Raw genomic sequence first — 13,376 nt, 5'->3', positions numbered from 1 at the left:
CCATCTCTTCATGTATGGCCCTTTCGATTTTACTCTTGTCTGTCACCATCTCATGCTTACCCCGGAACAATGCCACTGTTACGTGCTAAGCAGGGGACTTAATGTTGATGGTGGTTTTTAGCTCAGGGCTAAAATTGTAAAATCCGGCATTTAATATGCCGTCACGTTGCAAAAGAGACAGAGCCATGTAAAAGTGATGAGTGTTCAACCTCTTCACTGGCAAATTCATTTGAGCAACTCAATATTTTCTTATGAAGTTTACCCAAAATGGTGCATGTGGCAACAATCCCAGATATTCTGTAAATTTTGGCACCTTGCCTATATTCACTTAATATAAGTTTCTTTGAATGCTTTCTGTGCTATGTTCCCCGGCTGAACCCTTAATGTTGATATGACATGACAATTTGTGTCCACTCGTAGCAGAGTAGCACGAATTTCCAAGTATCAAGGATAAGGTCTTTGCATAAGGTATTCAATCAGAAAGCATGCTGCTCTCTGGCAATGAACTTAAAAGAACTCTGCGTCAACACATAAAATTCAATCAATTACCCTGACTAATTTTCAAAATTTAGGGTTTTGCGCCCCGCGCAGTATATCAGTCCTTGCTTTTCGAAATTAAGCCTAGGAAAACTAGGTGATTAATCTGCGATGGATTAGTAGGTGCAAAATGTTGCCCAGAATCAGAAAAAAAGGAGTCGCAGGATAGGAGCAGCAGCAAAGGGAGGCGTGGCCATGCCTTAAGCCAGCCGGCGCAATTTGCCATCGGCCACGCCTCATCCTAAACCGGCCATATTTCCCTCGACCAATCAGGTCGCCTTAAACTCGCCACACACACATAAGTTGTGGCTGAGCCCATACTTGCCGTCCCTATTTCCCATCGACCAATCAGGTCGCTCTAAAGCTGCCACACTCACACCAGAAGTGTAGCCACGCCCATGCTTGGACGAACCTCTTTTTTTTGACCAATCAGGTTGCTTTAAACTTGCCACAGTGTTAAAAAGAGAAAACTGCGCCATATGGTCACGAAGACAATTGGCTTTCCAAAAAACCGCGCCAACATGCCAAATGTACCATGTTGTGCCAATGAGATGAGTGGCATGCCAACATGCCAAAACATGTCATAAATAGCGCCCTGCGTGCTAACCTACCTCATGTTCGTGGCCAACGCCATGATAAGCTTTCTAGTCAGAAGCACGACTCTGCATTAACCAAAGCCCTAATTTCCAGTCGTGACACAAATTATGCCACTTCTACCCCAGAACATGCCACGAGTCGTGTGGGACCCAGGAAGCCCTAGGAATGGCGCCATATCATAGCCACCTACGACAACCCTTACTCCTGTGGCCGTTTCCACAACATTGCCTTGCTACAGTTCCTTTGGCACATCTATGGCACCGTTTGCACAAGAAATATCTCCATGCCGCGTCCGCATGCCACACACTATAATTAGGGTCTCGGCATGCCGATCCCTAATTAAGGCAAAGTTGCTACGCCAACCAAGCCAAGTAACGTTCCCCAGAGCATTGGGATTGATGTGGCAACAATGCCAATGTTACCACGCCACATTTCGGGTCTAACACCAATGTGTGATAACCTAGCGTCCATGGCTACGCCATGCGATCATCGTTCTGCTGGCATGCGCCAGCTATGTCATCCACGCCACCGTGCCGCAGCGCACGTGCTAATTAAGTTTTCGGTACGCCAAACCCTAGTTTATCTAAAGTCATCATGCCAACTAGGTTAAGTGATTCTCCTAAGGCCTTAAGTTTAACTTAGAAACATGGCCAATGTTGCCAGAGACATATTTGGGTGTAACACAAATATGCCAAAACAGCTGCCACGGCTACACCACTGGCATGCCGCTATGCCATGGCTACGCCAGGCGCCACTTATACCACCATGCCACTGGCATACACGAGCTATACCAGTCATGCGGAAGTGCCACTGGCATACACCAAAAACGCCATTGTGCCATTACCAGACGGCAACATAAGGTAGCCATAATCAACGGCTGCCCTTCCTCATGAGATGCAATCTCAGCCATCCAAGTTCGCCACCGAACTGACGGGCTTGTGGAAAGTTTTAGGCGACCAACCAAGACGTGCCTAATAGCATCACATGCTATTTTCCTGCGGCAAGACTCTTGACTTTGACTTGCCACACGTAGAAACCTGCTACACGTTTTCCACGAAAACACTCGAGACATCAAACATGTCACAAACTGGGGATACTCATCAGGGTATTAGTCTGGCGGTTTACAGCGTGCGGCGTGCAATATGCCCGTTATAAGAAAGTATCATGAAGCGGGACAATTAGTGGCGGCAAGAAGTAACGGGTGTAAACGGATCCACTTCCTTCATCATGGAAGCATGGGTTTCTGACGGTTATACGTTACTCCACTCTTCCATCACCCAATCGTTTCCACTTCCTACGAGACCAGGATACGTTTAAATATGTCTTGTATAAATAGGCTTCACCTATTTCCACCAAACAACAAGTTTTTGGTCGGTAACAACATAGTATCCAGAAATCACCAAGAACTGATAGTTTTTCATTCTACAAGCCAGTTCCACTTTCTGATACAAGTCATAAAACAAGCCACATCTTCAGAATTAACCATTCTGTCCTCAACACTCTCTTCGCTTCCCTCCCTAAGACCAACCCTTCTCCTTCACTTTGTGACCGAAGCAAGCCTGGAACTGCCATTTCTTGGTATAGGCCAGGATTCTACAGATTGATCTCTCGAATCAAAAGTACTCCCGTACAGTGCATGGTTTACGGTTTAGATTCGTTTCTCATCCACACACCCAAAATTATCAAAATCAACAGAAACAATTTTCACCCACTATCAGTTGGATATTGTAAATTGGATGTTATGTTGCTAGTGTTGATTGATTGATAATCTTTGAAAACAATCAAGTGATATTAGATTTTTAAGAGTTAATGAATACTTCCTAGTTGTCACTTCGTGAATACAGGTTTGTTTGATCCATCAATAGCCAGTACTAATCTAATGTTACTGATAGTTTATATCTTTGGATTGATCCCATTTGATTTTGATATTGGCCTTCTTGAGATTCCAAATTTTGTTACATTAATTACAGTTGTAATTCTTCATAATGTTGAGAACCTACTCTTAGGTGATTCCTTTAAGTATTCAGATGTCGCTGGATTATTATATGCGAACTCAGTATATGTAATAATGGTTCACGAGTGATGTTTTTCTATTGAATGCACTCGTACTGTTTGACAAAATTACTCTTCCAAATATTTTTTCTTTGATACGTAAATTTGTTTAAGTGAATTACAGTTAAAAACGCGTATGTACTTGACATGATATCATTTTTTCTATTGGCAGAAGCGTAGTCCTTGAAAACACGGAGAATATAAGCCCTCTGCCACTACTATGAGGGTGCTTATGTTATTGAGTCTACTGCAACTGCGATATTTGTATCTGTTTTAGGGTTCCTTGTGGTTTGATTTTGATGATTCCTTAGTTTTTTTTGTTGATATTCGATTCATGGGTTTGGTCCAAAATTGCAATTTCATTATGGTTTGCGTAATTGATTTTGTTCTCAAAATCGTAAAATAAGCCGCAATGTTCGCATTTTTGGAGGACCAAGTCGATTCGCGGATGTCACTTTCTTGAACATCATGTTTATTAGGTTTTGAAATATGTTAACATTTTTGTTTCATGGGTACCACAGTGGAGAACTTGACTCAATTAAACTTCATATTCTAGGGTAGTTAATATTAGTTGATTGAGGGAAGTTGAGGAGATAAATTTTCAGCATTTTTGTTGGGTTCCTGATAATTTTTTTGTCCATTAAGAAAACATTGAGGAGCTACTGTCCATATTAGCTGGAAAAATTGTCAAAAAGGGACATGATATATGATTTTTCTATTTCCAATGTTCTTTGAATAAAATTGTCAAAAAGGGACATGATATATGATTTTTCTATTTCCGATATTCTTTGAATAGGTATTAGTTTTGCACGGCAAAATAAATAAATTACAAGTGCATAGCTTTCTTTTTCAAGCCACCCAGCCTTTAATCCTGATTCCGCCACTGACTAAAGCACTTTAGCTTGTCATTTTTGGTATTTAGCTTGCACGACCATTGTGGATGCTCTGACCGATAGAAAAATAAGTCCCTCCCCAAAGAATTACTTTGGACAGTTTCCAAATTTTCATTTAAAATTTTTTGACCGTTGAAATCTCAATCTGTATGAACCCTTCAAAGTTCAAACCAACCACGAGCGGTTGATAACAAAACAGACAATCCATATAAGTTAATATAAACCGTTGATAACATTTCACGATCCGCATGAAGCATTTTAAATCAACAAACACCATTGATAGCAACAGAAAAACCAAAGATCGAGATTATGTTCCCCAAATATCTTCCTCTCTATAAAATACAGATTCCAAAATCTCACATTTACATAAAAAAAATCAGATCCAATTCTCCTCTCTGAAAAAACTAAATTAGCTTCTTGCATTTGCATAAATCTGAAATGGCTCGTACTAAGCAAAAAACAAGGAAATCAACAGGAGAAAACGCTCCAAGGGAAATTAGCAACAAAAGCAGCACAAAAATCAGCACCAGCAAATGGAGGAGTGAAGAAACCACATAGATTCAGGCCAGTAACCGTAGCTTTAAGAGAAATTAGAAAGTATCAAAAGAGTACTGAACTTTTGATCCGTAAACTTGGATTGAGAAACTGCTCAAGATTTTAAGACTGATTTAAGGTTTCAAAGTTCAGCAGTTGCAGCTCTTTAAGAAGCTGTTGAAGCTTATCTTGTTGGTCTGTTTGAAGACATTAATCTCTCTGCAATTCATGCCTAGAGGGTTACCATCATGCCCAAGGATATTCAACTTGCAAGGAGAATCAGAGGTGAGCGTGCTTAAAGAATCAAATTGATCTAGCATTTTGGCTAAGATGAATGATTTTAATCAAATAGAATAGATTTGTATCAGTCATGATTATCTTGACTGTTTAATTAGTGCTCCCTCCGTCCCACATGAGCTAGTTATAGTTTGCACAATTTTTAAGGCATGGAGGAAATGGAGTATGTTTAAGCGGGGGTCTAACAACCACACCCAATATTTCGTTTGGCAATATGAATATACAAACTCCAATATACTTTCAAGAGAATAAACTAGACAGTCAGACTCAATCTAGAGAAAAGTATATCAAAGAGTTTATGTCTATATCTCTCAATTCAATCTGCACTCAGGAAATAGGAATTTGCGATCCCGATTGAATATAAGAGAAATAACTTGAACGATACCAAAGACCAATGTTCAAGGATCAATCAATTTCAATCAACAACCAAAGGTTGGATTCCCCAATTGATTGATTCAACACACAACCTATGATATTTCAATTACATAACAAAATATAATGCGGAAAAGAAATAACACAGACACCAGAAGTTTTGTTAACGAGGAAACCGCAAACGCAGAAAAACCTCGGGACCTAGTCCAGCTTTGAACACCATACTGCATTAAGCCGCTACAGACACTAGCCTACTACCAATGAAACTGTAATGTAGTTTAGCCCTAATCAATCTCACACTGATCAAGGTACAGTTGCGCTCCTTACGTCTCTGAACCCCAGCAGGATTCTACGCACTTGATTCCCTTAGCTGATCTCACCCACAACCAAGAGTTGCTACGACCCAAAGTCGAATACTTGATAAACAAATCTGTCTCACACAGAAAAGTCTATTGGAATAGATAAATATGTCTCCCACAAAAATACCTACGAGTTTTATTCCGTCTTTTGATAAATCAAGGTGCACATGAACCAATAGATAAACCGGACTTATATTCCCGAAGAACAGCCTAGTATTATCAATCACCTCACAATAATATTAATCGTATGGTAGCGAAACAAGATATTGTGGAATCAGAAACGATGAGACGAAGATGTTTGTGAATACTTTTAATATTACCTACCGGAGATAAATTTCAAGCAAATCTTAGCAAAGATAATACTCAATCACGATAGTAAAACTAAGATCAAAACATGCAACTACAGAGAAAATAGTTGGGTCTGGCTTCACAATCCCAATGAAGTCTTCAAGTCGTTAACCTACATGGTTTCGTGAAAAAACCTAAGGTTAAAGGAGAATCGACTCTAGTCACAACTAGTATCACATAGAAGGCGTGGGGATTAGGTTTCCCAGTTGCTAGAGTTCTCCTTTATATAGTTTTCAAATCAGGGTTTGCAATCTAAGTTACCTTGGTAACAAAGCATTCAATATTCACCGTTAGATGAAACCTGATTAGATTCAAGCTAATATCTTTCAACCGTTATATCGAACTTATCTTGTTATACACAAATGAAATGTACCCTAATTTAGGTTTAATTAACCGTACCTAAACGTGTACACCATGTTGGCTCAACAATAGTTAACCGAGGTTAGCTATATGAACACTCTCATATCAACCTAATTCATCTTAACCATAACTAGTTCAAATGACTCAAATGAAACTAGTTAAAGAGTTTTTCAATTGCTATATTCTCATAGAAGTATACAAGAACACAATTGAAGCAAAATCGGTTTGATTCACTCGAACCAATTCATGAACATTGTAGCCACGGTTTGCAAAGAATGCATTCCTTATTATATAATGTTAGAGCATTTCTCGGTTGAACCCACTAGCGTTGGTATGTCAAGGTAGTTGTCAATTTTAGTTGTCAAAATGCATTCTTGATTTAGCATACTAAAGATAATTTCGGACTAGATTAGGTCTAAGAAGTTGAATCGAAGCTATCTTTAAAGGATGAAGATTGAAGACTACAGGAAGACATCAAAAAGTACTTCATCAACAAAGGTATGTGATTGATTTCATTTGGATTCTTGTTCAATTCTAGCTTTCTAATCTATCGAGATAAATGCTCACTCTATGGAACAATTTCTATGACGGTAAATGTACATTTATGTATATATACTTGAGGCTATTTGAGCCACGACTTTTGTGACAATAAACTTTATCCCAGGAAAGGTTCTCATGTTATAGTGAATGATCTTACGAATTCAAAGAGCCAAGAATCACTCGATTTTGAGTTATAACGATGAAGTTATGAATGATTTATTAAAGTAACAGTTATAAATGTTGCTGTAACTGTTATAGTTCGTTAGTAGGAAACAATCCATGGACTGCTTGTAACGGTTCACGAACTTGGGCCCAGTTACATGACTAAAGGAATTTTTGGTCAAGTTGGTGATGTTTCCTTATCTAGGAAAAATGGTTATTAATCCAAACATATTTGATTACCATATTAAAGTGTTTGTGATAACTTTAAATTCCTGCCTAAGTTAAAATTTGATTTATTCACATAAGTACAATATTTGCTAATTAATTATTTAATTATTTTGGCAAGAGTTGTAACTTAGAAAGACTCCCAAAATTAGGAGAGTCTTGAAAAAGGAAAATAACTTTGCTTAGTTTTCAAGCTATGTTTCACTATAAATATAGAGTTCGTGAATGCTACACGTTTTTGTCCCATTTGGAAAATTGGTGTAAGCTCATAAGGTGGTTTTCCATGTCTTTTGTTCTTCGTGAACAAGAGTGAGATAAAAGTATTTGTATTGGGGATCACAAAGCCGAGTTGGATTAATCTTCCTGATTGATTATACAACTTGTAATCTAGGTTTTTCACCTCTTGTCTATTCTAAGGTTTTATCTTCTGATATAAAACCATTCAAGAGTTGTTGATCATAAACCCTAGTTTTTGATAGATTTCAGTTTCCGATTGTATACCAACAATTGTTAGTCGAAACCGGAAGCCAGAAAGAAAACTTCGATTAAGGCATCTCGTAAAAATCCTTAAGAAATTTTAAACAAGATATCTCTAGATTTATTCTAGTTGTTGTTGTGGTAGAATAATTAGGTTTCTCTTCCATTATTGAAGAGTATAATATTCCCTAATATACAAGTTTGTTTTGATATTACTTTTACCTTGTAATTGTTTTTATCAAAATAAACAACAAGATTTCCAAAACCTTGATTCACATCTAAAGGGAAATCAAACCGGTGTTTTGTGCAAACAAAATATGGAATCGTATCAATCGTGTTGTTGTATCTTCTAAAGAGAGCCTTGGGTTCTGCTAGAAGATTTACGAGAAGAATTCCTAAAGACAATCGGTGTTGTGCTAGGAGTTTTATTTGTGCTGAAGAAGGTATTACATGTACTCTGAATAGGTAGTAGGAATTTGGTGTAACATCTTATAATCAGTGTGTGTTTATTCTGGACTAGGTCCCGGGATTTTTCTGCATTTGCGGTTCATTCGTTAACAAAAATTTTGGTGTCTGTGTTATTTCTTTTCCGCATTATATTGTTTATCTTTATAATTGAAATATCACAGGTTGTGCGTAAGTTCAATCAATTGGGAATCCAACCCTTGGTTGTTGATTAAATTGATTGACACTTGGATATTGTTTTTTCATACCGTCCAAGTTATTTCTTATATTCAATCGGGCTCGCAAATTCCAATTTGTTTGATTGCGGATTGAATTGAGAAATTGAGATATAACTCTTTGATATACTTTTCTTAATTTTGAGTCTGACTGTCTAGTTGATTCTCTTGAAAGTATATTGAAGTTAGTCCATACAGATTTCCAAACGAATTATTGGGTGTGGTTGTTAGACCCCCGTTTTTTCAATTGGTATCAAAGCAGGCAAACACGCTAAGACCTCATAAGTCTGTGTTTGTAGCAATCTGACTCTATGGACATAGGTGCTATCTATATTAACTTACCACCAGTCTTCGATGGCTCTAATTACTTATGGTGGAAAATTTCTATGCGAGCTTTTCTTCAAGCACATGATTTTCAATCATGGGTATATGTAGTTAATGGCTATGATGCTCCCGTTGTGGCAGTTGGAGATGTAAATCTTCCCAAGAAAATTGGTGAATACAGTCCTGCCGAGATACTTGATGCAAAGAAAAATTCCGATGGTTTGAATGCCATCATACATGCCATTACCCCAGATCTTCAGCACCACGTGACTATGTGTAATAAGTCTAAAGATGCTTGGGATATCTTAGAAATCGTATTCGAAGGGAATGTCGCAGATGAAGAAGGAAGGCTTCAAAATCTAGCTTCTGACTAGGAAAACCTTCGCATGTCTGATGATGAAACCTTTGATGAGTTTAACCAAAGAATTTCTCAAATAGTTAACTCCTCATTTGCGTTAAGAAGAACTATTTCGGAGAAAGATATTGTGTGCAAAATTCTCAGGCCTCTACCATCAAGATACGAGTCTAAGAAACATGCCATTGAAGAAGCAAAGGATCTTTCTACACTCTCCAGAAATACACTTGTTGGAAAGTTAAAGATCTTTGATAATGAACGCGCATCTAGAAAAGAGGTGATTTCTCTTAAAGCTGTAAACATTTCTAAATCCTCTAAGGAAATTTGGTTCGCCAGACACTAAGGATGTTACTCCACGAAAATTTAGAAAATTCATGAGAGACAGAAAAAAAAGTTTTTCTAAAGGTGCAACATCTCTTAATGATGATGTACAATGCTATAACTGTCGTGGATTCGGGCATCTTTCTTCAGTATGTCCTAGCTGGAGCCGTAGACAATCGGCATATGCAGCATCTTTGCATGCTCTTGATGATGGAACTGAATATTATAATCCCCAAGAGTACGCAGGAGAGGTTGCATTAGCTTCTGGAAAAATTATTTCGGATACTGATTCTGATTCTGATGAAGAAGTATTCCATGATGATCCAGTTGCTAATAATCTTCTTAAAGAATGTCATCAGAAACTCTCGAAAGATGAAAGCACCATTTCCAGTGAGAAAGTTAAATATGACAGATTTCGTAGTCGAATTAAGACTTGCAAGATCAACTTGATTCTAGTGGTGCAAGAGATTATCTCAACGAAATACGAAAGCTTAAAGACGAAATTGTCGAAGGTCGAGATCGGAAAATTACTCTTCAAGCAAAGATAGATAACTTGGAGAACATTGAGATGAACTTGTTATTTGATTTGGAACGAGAAAATCTCAAAGTTCAATGTGAATCATCCAAGAATGATCTAGTTTTTCCACTTGAAATGGTCAAAAGGTTGGAAGAAGAAAACTCAAGCTTTAAACAGAGTTTGTCTAGAAATAGCATCTCAGATAAATTAACCTCAATATTGGGAGCATGTATAATTCATCGTGATACATGAGGATTGGGATATGAAGGAATAGATGCTCTTGGTATTTGCAAAAAGGTAAAATTTGTCAGAGCTAAGGTTTCTTCTCAACCAAAAACTTCCACGGTTGACAAAAGTGAAGTATCTCTACCAACTGCCGATGACAAAAAGAGGAAATCTGTCAAGTTCCAAAGCAAGCACATACTCATTTAGGTAACACTAAACATAATTTTTTCCATTATACTAAACATTGTTTTAATTGTGGAAAACCAGGTCACTTGCAAAGGAATTGCAGATATCTTAAACGAGATACAACCATATTTGATTCTGTTAAGATGACAAGATTTGATGTTCCAAAATGGAGAAAAACTGAGTCTCATAATATCAGTTTTTCTAATATTCCCTCTAAGAAATTTCATAATTATATTGGGGAGAAAAAGAAATACATTTCTCCTAAAGCTACTCAGAAATGGGTACCAAAGAAGATCAATAAAGCAACAAGTACTATTAAGAAGGATCTCCCAGACAAGAGTTCGACAAGGGATAACATCTTAAAAAGGTATGTAACAGTTATTGAAAATTTCGAGGAAGTTTTTAAATTCCTAGAGTTCATACTTGATTTTGTTTTAAATACCTGTGGTTAGAAAGATTTTGTCCACCTCAACACAACCTGATTGTGTTGGAAGTGCATCCTTACCAAGAAGCCCTAGTAAATGCGGTGAGGATTGCAAAAGAATTGGGGCGCACATATTGTGTTGGGTAATTTTTGAATATGTGGAACAATTTATTTTTTCGAGCTGAGTCTAACTCGCTTACATATCTCTCGAAATATGTGTTAGTAAGCTTTTGCTTTGGCCAAGTTCATCTTTACCTAGTGACGAAAGTCATGTTATGTTTCAATCACTTTGAAAATTGCTCTGACGAAAAATGGTTTGTGAATAACAACTATATAACGTCCTCTGAGAATGTTTCAATGATTGTATAAGTCATGTTATTTTAATGAGAGTTTAGATTATATAACCATTGGTGGATATAAGCATTGTTGTGGAAACACATATATGTATAAGTCCTTATTCCTTGAACCGAAGTTTGCGAACTTTGTTGATCAAGAGAAACGGAATGGTGGCGTGAGCCAAGTCCGCGAACTTGCGGAGGTTCTCGAACCGAGAATTTCTGCTGGAGTTTGTGAACTCCTTCCGTGAACTTAAGTCCGCGAACCCAGTCCGCTAACTTGAGTTGGTTATATCTAAAAACGGTTGTTCTTGAACTCATGTTTACATAAACTAAGGAGTGCTTTTGCAAACCGTGGCTATAAAGTTCATGAACCAATTCGAGAGAATCAAACCGTTTTTGCTTCGATTGTGTCTTGTGTATTTACATAAGATCTAAGTAATTGAACAACTCTCTAACTAGTTCATTTGACTCATTTGAACTAATTATGTTGAAGAAGAATATGGTTAAATACCACGCGTATGATTCTTAATTACCTAACTTGATGTGTGATTGAAATTCTTATGTACAACAGGTTAGAAGCAATAATCAATGACATTGGATGTTGGTTTTTATTGTCAAAAAATATTTTTCATACTCTTATGGTAACCATTCTTGGTGTAAATTCTTGAGAAAAAGGTTATTCTTCCTTCTAAGCATATCAATTCTTGTTTATACAAGTGTGTATCTTAGAAAAGATGATCAGAATACATGATCTTCATGATTATATATTGTCTATTATTACCATGAGATAGTTCGATTGTTTCTAGTAACATGATCTCATGACAGACTTTCAATGATGAGTTCTTAACTCTTATCTCCTTGTAGGGTTTCTAAATCCAATATATAAATCCTTCTCTCTGAGTACGGTCACTCTTGTTGTTCTTTCAAGAATGACATCTATGGGGGAAAGTTCTTAAATGAACTTGTGGTTAATTGCTATATCTTTGAGGGGAGAAGCGGTTGTGGAACATGTAGGGGTTAACTTGTATCTTAATAAACTCCTTGATGAAGTCACTAAGTTTCGACTATGTGATATCATCTAAAATAAAGTTGATATGTTTTTCTTTTGGTCAAGAAGTTCCTTTATGAAAATTTCATTAGGATCCGGCTAGTTTTCGTACCCTTGCCAATTTATATTGACAAAAAGGGGGAGAATTATTTTGTAGTTCATACTACATTTACATATGGTTTACGGATCATTATGTAAGGGAGAGTGGTTTTCATTGTAAGATGAAGTATTGACTAAGGGGGAGTGATACATATCACCATAGTATTATTGTCAAAGTTGTGATAAAATTGAACTTTGATGTTGTGTAATAATACTATGATGGATCTTCAATAAGTACAGGATGAACACATGCATAGTTGAAGAACCAAGGAAATCAAGCATGTCGTATTTTGGAGCGTAATGCTTTTAACAAGTACAATCCATATGTAAAATGGTTTTGTCACTAAAATTGACAAAGGGGGAGATTGTTAGAGAATTGCTCGTTTGAACCCACTAGCGTTGGTATGTCAAGTTAGTTGTCAATTTTAGTTGCCAAAATGCATTCTTGATTTAGCATACTAAAGATAGTTTCAGACTAGATTAGGTCTAAGAAGTTGAATCGAAGCTATCCTTAAAGGATGAAGATTGAAGACTAAAAGAAGACATCAACAAGTACTTCATCAACAAAAGTATGTGATTGATTTCATTTGGATTCTTGTTAAATTCTACCTTTCTAATCTATCGAGATAAATGCTCACTCTATGGAACAATTCCTATGAGGGTAAATGTACATTTATGTATATATACTTGAGGTTATTTGAGCCGTGAATTTTGTGACAATAACCTTTATCCTTGGAAAGGTTCTCATGTTATAGTGAATGAGCTTACGAATTCAACGAGCCAAGAATCACTCGATTCCGAGTTATCACGATGAAGTTATGAGTGATTTATTAAAGTAACAATTATAAGTGTTGCTGTAACTGTTACAGTTCGTTAGTAGGAAACAATCCATGGAATGCTTGTAACGGTTCACGGACTTGGGCCCAATTACATGACTAAAAGGCATTTTTGATCAAGTTGGTGATGTTTCCTTATCTAGGTAAGATGTCTATTAATCCAAACATATTTGATTACCATATTAAAGTGTTTGTGATAACTTTAAATTCCTGCCTAAGTTAAAATGTGATTTATTCACATAAATACAATATTTGCTAATTAATTATTTA

The sequence above is a fragment of the Papaver somniferum genome, chromosome 1, assembly GCF_003573695.1.
Source record: "Papaver somniferum cultivar HN1 chromosome 1, ASM357369v1, whole genome shotgun sequence".
Lineage (NCBI taxonomy): Eukaryota > Viridiplantae > Streptophyta > Magnoliopsida > Ranunculales > Papaveraceae > Papaver > Papaver somniferum.
The sequence above is the reverse complement of the archived record's forward strand: the minus strand, read 5'-3'. Positions refer to the sequence as shown.